The sequence below is a fragment of the Zingiber officinale genome, chromosome 11A, assembly GCF_018446385.1.
Source record: "Zingiber officinale cultivar Zhangliang chromosome 11A, Zo_v1.1, whole genome shotgun sequence".
Taxonomy (NCBI): Eukaryota; Viridiplantae; Streptophyta; class Magnoliopsida; order Zingiberales; family Zingiberaceae; genus Zingiber; species Zingiber officinale.
This window is the reverse complement of record NC_056006.1, coordinates 42,713,662-42,722,747: the sequence shown is the minus strand read 5'-3', so window position 1 is coordinate 42,722,747 and position 9,086 is coordinate 42,713,662.

The following is a 9,086-nucleotide window of genomic DNA, read 5'->3' as shown; positions in this document are numbered from 1 at the left end:
TAATTTGACCAAATGTGATTCTTTATTCAAGACAAATGTTTACAAAAGCTTAGGCTTTCAGTATACACTCCAACAATTTGTTGCTCCTGAATCTATAATCCATAAAGGATAAGAATCAGTTAACAATACTATACTAGCAACATAATGCTCATGAAACTTCTTGATTGAGTCTTGCCTAGCAGCAACACCAACTTCTTTTCCCTTTCCCTTTCCTTTCTCAAACCATTTTTTCTTATTCTTGGAACCAGAACCTTTAGCTATAAAAGCTTGAACAGAAATTCTTATGGATTCAATCCTCTCTGCCTCCAGTTCAATATGGCGTGAGACATCAGTGAAAGTCTTGATACTTTTACTATAAGTCAGATTTTGTTTCATTATTTCCCAAGAATCAGGAAGGGAACGGATAACTACCTAAACCTATTATTCATTTGTCAACTCATGACCAACAATCTTAAGCTCTCATATCATATTACCCATTTCCCTTAGATGTTGAGTCATGGTAACATTCGAGCACTTTTTTGTAGCTGTCAAACTTGATTGTCAGTTAACGAAGCTTGCTTAAACTTACTCTACTATACTTCTCTCTAAGAACAACCCAGACAGCATGAGCATATGGTAATGAGTCATACTCAAATATCAAACTGTCTACCATTGAACCAATCAATATTCCCTTAGCAGTGGGCAATAAGGTCACGTTCATGTTGTACTATAGAACCATCAACAGGTTCTACCATAATCTAATTTACAACCTCTTGAACTTATTTTTCCTCAAGAACATATTATATCTTGAGCTATCAAATTTTATAATTATCCTCATATAATTTTTCTCTGTTATTGAGTTTAGCTATGATGTTCTTATTTGTGATGATTTAACATAAATAAATATATTATTTAGTATTTAGTGTAATTCATATGCATGCAATTTATGATTGACTTAATGTTAATATGAGTTGGTTTACAAAATCAAGTGATAACTATATTTCCACTTATCATTTGTATGGTCCAATCAAATCAACATTTATCAATACTATTACAAACATCCGAACAAATGAATTAATCATCGAATGAATAAGTCATTAAATTAAACATGAACTAATCATTAAATTAAACATGAACTAATCATGATCAAGTTTGTTAACATATAACATAACTTTTTATAAAATAACTCTGTTCGTACATAACAACAAAAATTATTACATGACTCAAAAATTAAATGGGCTAATACTATTCATATATAATGATAGTAATAATAAAATAACTCGAATAAACTAGATAGGTCAACACCACTCCCACTAGGACAAATACCAGTGCAGTGGTCAACTCAATCCCCTTGAACTTAGACTCATTTAAGGCAATCTTCGGTAGACCAACTTCAAAATTCTCTATTGGATCTACTTTCGGATCCTCTCATGGATCCTCCTCAAACACTCCGATAGACCAGTGCACTTCACGACAAGTCAAGATGGTAATAGTCCATGCCATCTATAAATTAAATAAGTCAGTACAAAACTAACTTATTCGTACAAAACTGACTTAATTCAATTTATAGAAGCATAAACAACATTATTAATAAAAAAATATAAATTTTCTCGATTTTCAGGAGTCTAAGTCAAATTGACTCATTGGACTAGTCGATTAGGAAACTAGATCCTTAATTTTATCCATTGTCCTCGTTAGAATAAATCTAATTGGACTGGAATGCCTTACCTTTGTTCTGTTAATCTAAGATCATTTAAGTTAATCTCAGACTTATTAATCAAACTTATGTTTATTTGATCAAACCAATATTATTGGATTAAGTCTGACCCATTAAAATAAATTTAATTAATTTAGTTAAACTAACTAATGATTTAAACTAAATCGGAGTCTAATTGGACTAAATTAGTCTAGTTAAACTAACTTGGCCGATCTAGTTCAATGAACCAGAGAGCCAGTTTAAATCTAACCAAAATGTTCGAACCCAGCCCAATTAATTGAGGCAGTTAATAACGCATGAGATAACATTAAATGAAATAAACATCTCAATGGTTTACACAAACCAATGCATGCATCAAATTTAATCAAGAAACCATGAAACATTTTTACATGCATCAGATAAAAAAAATGTTTCGAACACTAATCTGTGCTAACCACTATTTGTGCTTCTCCCCCTTCACCGTCAACCCCCGCGCCGTCCCTTTTTTCGCTCATGCATTAAAAAACGGAGACAAACTCCATGGAAGTGGACACTGATCGAGGCTCCACAATAGCGACAGATCACGATACAATCATGATCTTACCTGGCGACGACGTTAGACCTTGACATAGGCTAGGTTTCAGTCAGCAACGACTGTAGATTATAGTTTGTGATCTCTCTTGTTCTCTTGTTGATGATAGAAAACATGATGGAGACAGAACGCGATGGAGACAAACTCCATCAGCAATTTCTGCGGCGTTAAACAGGGAGTGAGATGTTCAGTTTTTTTTTTTAGTTTTTGATTTAATAAAATCAAAACTTGTGACGAAGAAATTGTTTAATCAATGAAACCAATAGATTAAACAAACTCTTTCTCTGTTGCGATTAAACAAACTCTTATTCTGTTGCGACGAACGTGAGGTTGCCGACCCGACGGCCAATCGTCAGCCTTCTAATGCGGTCTTTGATATGCAACACAGTCATCGACACACGATGTGATCACTAGTGTGCTTCGCAATCGCCAGTTCCTGCAGCAATCACGAGACGTTCACCGGCTTAGAAGGAAATCATCGACACGAAGTCGCGATTTCTATACAACGGGTTTCACGCAATTTAGAACCTCATTGCTCTAATACCAATGTTGATCTAAATGCATAAAATATATAGAAATATGAAATCTGTAAAATTCACAGTGATCTTCCATAGATCTTGATCTTCAATTTATGTATGATTTTAATTTGGAATCATGTATTATAGATTCGGAGTTTGTTAATCACCAAAGTGATTAACTTTGTGAAATTTATGATTCCAAAAATTATATAATTGTATATGAAGCAATATGAATGACATATTTTGGATTAATTAAAATTCATTGTTATAAAACATATATAAATCATTCAAAGGTATATCATTTCTTATAATTAATGATATTAAAGGATTTATTATGCTAAAGATAACATGAATGCTATTTTAAGTATGGTTGTTAGCCCATTAAAATATGTTCATTTAGCATCATTGCCATTATAGTTATGTATTTAAGTATCACCCAAAGGTGTACTTAGATACATTATTAAAGTTGGTTTTGATTTGAATCCATTAAATTTACTCATAGTATTAATGTGTGAGTTTGTGTAAATGTTTGTAGCTTTTAATAATATGTTTACATTGGAAAATAGAATGATTAAGTTCAATGGGTTGAACTATGTTGACTGGTCTAAACAAATCAACTTTCAATTGAATGTTATGGACCTTGATATGACATTGATAATGAACCAAATCCCACATCCATTACTGAGACTAGTACGGAAGCTGACAAGACTCTTTATGAGGTTTGAGAGTGGTCTAATATGCCGAGCTTGAATTTAATAAAAATGATGATGGCTTAAGCTATTTATGTCCAAAACTAACAATGTAAAGGAATTCATAAAAATGATTAAGGAGTACTTACAATCATATATTATTAATAAATTTATGGTGGGGACTTTAATGAGTGAGTTGAAGATTAAGAAATTTGGTTGGTCTTTAACCCATTCATTATCATGTGATAGTATGACAAATCTAGTAGCAAAGTTAAAGTCTATAGGAATGGATGTGAGTGAGTCATTCCTAATACAGTTTATCATCGATTCACATCCAAGTTTGGATAGTTCTAGATGAATTATAAAACCATTAAACAGAAGTAGAACTTTCAAGAAATTAAGGCTATGTTGTTTTAGGAGAAAGAAAGGTTGAAGAAAATGAGGGATCACTCCATCCATTTAATACTTTTGACTCATGATAGAGCCAGTAGAAGCAAGGCTAAACCCAGTAAGAAGAGTAAAAATAAATGCAACGCCCTCATGAAAGTTAAAGAAAGAGGAGTCCATAAAGAATAGTGAATTTTTTGTAATAAAAGTGGTCAATTCAAGGACTCTTAGGATTGATGCACGCTGGGGGGGGGGGGGGTGAATAATGCTCATGACTTCACGTTTATTTTAAAACAAAAATCAAAGAGATAAGGACAGCTAAATAAAGATAGAAATAAAAAGCAAACAACACTAATACACCAAGATTTGCTTGGTTCGGAGCATGTGACGACCCTACTCCAAGTCCCGCGATTGTCGATCGCTTTCATTGTGTAATCATTATCAATTCGAAAAGTTAAGTAATGATTATAATTAAGCAATTAAATTTAATAATAACAAATAATATCGATGATTTGGAGAATCAGATCTTGAACATGGTTGTCATCGGAGTAGCTTTTGAGCGTCATAGAGGCTTTATCAGAGTAGCGCACAGAAGCAAATATCACCTTGAAGTGGTTGTCTACTTGGAATTCAGACTATGTCGGATATATGGACTTGAGAAAATACACATTTGGGTACATTTTCCTTCTAGTAGAAGGAGTAGTTGTTGGTGCAATCGACCTTCAGAATTTTGATGTTTAATAATATATCAATGTCAGGTCAGCTTGACCAAGGTTTAATCGAAACATGACTTGATATTTGGAAGAACAAAGTCTAATCAGGTCAAGGTTGACCAGATGACTGGCAAGATAGGAAATCCTAGTTGTAGCTAAGTAAGAAAGTCTTGGTCGGAGGGATTGGACTCGCAAGAATAGTTTCAATTCAAAAGGGATTAGTGAAATGAAATGTCCTAAATGGATTGGAATGAAAGGAAATGGAGTCTATTCCCTATGCATCAATGGTTGGAAGTTTAATGTATGCCTAGACATGTACTCGACTGGATATTAGTTTTATTGTTGGAATATTAGGCCGATATCAAAATAATCCTAGGATGAACCACTAGAAAGCTACAAAGAAGGTTCTTAGGTACTTGTAAGGCACCAAAGATTACATGTTTATGTATAGAAGATCAAATCACCTTGAAGTGGTTGTCTACTCTAAATTTAGACTATGTCGGATGTATGGACTCGGGGGAAAAACACATTTGGGTATATTTTCCTTCTAGTAGGAGCAGTAGTTATTCCTTCTAGTAGGAGCAGTAGTTATTGGTGCAATCAACCTTTAGGGTTTCAATATTTGACAATATACTAATGTCGGGTCAAGTTGGCCAAGGTTTAATCCAAACATTACTTGATATTTAGAAAAGAGAAGCCTAGTTAGATCAAGGTTAATTGGATGACTAGTGAGGCAGGAAGTCCTAGTTGTATCTAGGTAAGGAAGTCCTGGTAGGAGGGATTAGACAAGGAAGTCCTAGTTGAAGGGATTGGATAGGAAATCTTAGTAGATCAAGGACATTTGGCATGAAGCCATGGGTTGAGGGCACTAGACAGGAAGCTCTGGGGTTGATGACACTAAATAGGAAGTCTAGATAGGTCGAGGACTGAAGGTCTAACAAAAAGTCCCAAGGGTCAAGATCAAGTTGAGCAAAAGTCTAAGTGCGAATGGAGGACTAGAGGCTTGGCAAGGTGAAATCCTAAGGAGTAAACCTTAGGTGATAAAGTCTTGGAGAAATTGACTCCAAGCAAAAGGTAAGCCTAGTAGGTTAGGTAGACTTACAGTTTTAGGCTAGGTTGCTTGTTTATATTTTTATACTTATCTTGTAGGAATCAATGTTGGTGCAAGGTGCACGAGAATCAAACATGAGTTTTGATGTTGTCAAATGTTCAAGTTAAGTTTTGTTGTAATCTAACAAATTGACTAAGTGTGCAGGTTGTTTACTCAACTAGTGAAAGCCCTAGTCGTGGCTAAGCAGGAAAAGTCTTACCAGATCATGGAAGCCAAGCAGGAAGGCCAAGTGGGTCAAGAGAGTCCGACACTTGGCAGGGAAGCTCAATAGCTCTGGAGGATCGAAGATTGAGGGAAAGTCCTGATAAGCCAATCCAATGCTAAGTGGCAAAGACCAAATAGGTTTGGAGGACCAATGTTTAACAAGTAAGTTGAGGTAAGCAACTGGAGAGGAGTGATAGTGAGGTTGTGTTTCAGAAAGGAACAAATCATAGGTCGTTGATCCAACTGAAGAAATCAGGAAGGTTTCCAAGTTGAAATTAAGATAGTATTACTATCAAATACTACTCATGCATTATATAATTGTGTTAACCGTTGTTTTGCAGGGATATATATACTGTTATATACTATTTAACTCTATTTTACAGAAATTGGCCTGATTGATCGACCGAACACAGGGATCGGTCAACTGAATAAGGTTAACCTAGACCAAAGATTTAACTATATCAAAGCAGAGACCGACAATGCCTAATCAGTTGACCAAACCAGAAGATCAATCGACCGGACCTTGATGATGTAGCACAGATCAGATCAAGCCAAAGCAAAGAAGGAAGTCAAGCTGATCGGTCAACTGAATGATCACCATATTAATGAAGACTTAATGGCATATCTCGGTGAATAGGGAAACTGTACCTATCGGTCGACCGATAAAGGAATAAGTCGATCGAGCCATTAACTGCTCATAAATGTGTGAAGATCATATCTTAGCAAAGAAGGAATGGCGCGCATTTAGTCGACCGATAGGAGGTTCAGTTAACCAAAATGATTAGTCAACCAAATGGTTTATCAGTCGATTGATTAGGGCTTATATAAGCAAAGCTCGAGGTCTAAGGCAAATCATTGATTTCCAAGTCAACATCGTGCAAAGCTTTTATTCATTCTACTACTCTGTGCTTCATTTTCACAAGCAAGCTGCTCTATCCAGAAGTGCCGACTGAGCTTCATCTTTTATCTAGTGTCGGTATACTTACTGTTTATGCTTGCATTGTTTTAATTTCCAAAAGATAGTAGTGTGTTACTATCTTACTCTTTATATTGTACACATTGCTTCTTTCTGAAGATTTTGGAAAGAAGAGTTTTAGTGGATTACCCAACAATACGATCAAAGATCACGGGTCTTGGAGTAGGAGTCGACCTAGGCTCCGAACCAAGTAACAGAAATGTGTTCTTTACTTTCTGCTGCACTACTCCTATTTTAACACTTCTAAAGAAAAAGTTTTTATCATGCAATATTCACCCCTCCCTCTATCACATCTTTCGATCTTCAATCTAGAGCTAGAAGCAAGACTGGGGAAGTAGACAAATGCAAACTAGAAGTAGCTGGATCAAGTTTGGAGTGAATTGACATTGATTTAAGTATCTAAGGCTGCTCCAAGTGCCCTTATTAGATCCAAATGCCCTAGTGGTTTGGGCACTCCTATTAGATTTAGGCGCCCAGTGGTCCAAGCACCCCTATCAGATCTGGGCACCCTGAGTTGTTCCAAGTTCCTAGAGAGGTCTTGGGTACCCAGACTAGGATGTGATCGATTCAGATAAGGCATGCCTAAATCAAATCAGATGAGGCCAACATCTAGGAGCTCGCTCATGAAATTATTCAAAGTTCTGCTTGTGCAATCGTAGAAGATCCAGGAGGAGTGTGTGACACTCATGACTTCCAAATCGATCATTAACAAGTTTGTTTATTTATTTTACAAGTTGTGTTTCCATTTATATATTTGTGCTTGTTCTTGATAAACTATAAGATGAATTTCTCCACTTCCAAAAAACTTCTAGAAAGGAGACCACTAGTGTATGGGCATCTCCCGTGATTAGGCCTTAAAAGTACTAACCTTGGGGGTTGAGAACCAAGTAAATCTATGAGTCTTTCTACTTTATTTTAATTGTTATATTTCTGTTGCTACTAACATTGATAGAAATAATGAACAAATGACGAAAACATGAAAGCGAGATGGATAGACATTCATGTTAGTTAGAGCCCTAGAGTTAATCATATGATGATTGTTGTATGGACTCATTGTATCATATTCCTATGTATATAAAGGTATTTATTTTGGTTATTATGCTTACTTATATTGGTGCCAAATAACTAAGTATAATAGCATCCTTGAGTAAAAGATTCTTATCTATATCAATCGATTGGTTGAATCGATAGTGAGATGATATAGAGAACATTACTTTTAATCATTCCTAGTCAAGTATTAACATTCAGGGACAATGTTAATGCGATGAGACTAGCATGTAGGTCAACTCGATGACTTGATCTCACAAGTCATGGATATAGAGATATCAAGTTGACACATGAGTATGTATTGGAGAATGTATACTGAATGACCCGCCATGAGAAAGTATCATGGATCGTTATATGAGTGTCATATACTTTCCCATATGACTATTAGTATGACTATCAGTCCTTGAACCTGAAGTCACCATGGTTCCCTACATAAGGAGTTGCATACTTTGGCTTCGTCAAATGCCACCTGTAACTGGGTGGACCATAAAGGCGATTACTGGGTATGTAACAAATTATGTGGAGGGATATGAGTAATGTAGATGAGATCTATCCCTCCTATATAACGGGAGTGACATCGTTATTCTTGATAGAGTGAGACCACTAAGTGCATGGTCATTCCCAAATGAGTCAATATGAGATATTGAGCTCATTTGATTATAGTGAGTCTACTCGGAGTTCAAGATTTAGATTGATCAGAGGATGACACCGTCTATGCCTCAAATTGATTAATTTAGATGTCAAGGATAGAAGGACATTGTCATATATTGTGAAGAGTCACAATTAGTAGTCACAAGGTGATGTTGGATCTCAACATTCTTATAACTTGGGTAGTAATGATGTGTTGCTAGATACCGCTCATTATTTATGCTTCTAAATGAGTTTAGGAGCATTGCCAACATTACAAGAATCTATAGGGTCACACACAAAGGGAAATTAGATGGAGATTAGGTTCATATGATGAACCAAGAAGATTAGGTTCATGTGATGAACCAAATTGGATTAAGAGTAATCTTAATTAAACTAATTGAGTTGGACTCAATTTGGTTCATGAGTTAAATGAGTCTAATTAGATTTGGATTCATTGAGTCAATTTAATTTAATGGATATAGATTCATTAAATTAAATTGGTTTGAATCAAATGGTTAGATTTGATCAACCATAGGAGAGAAGA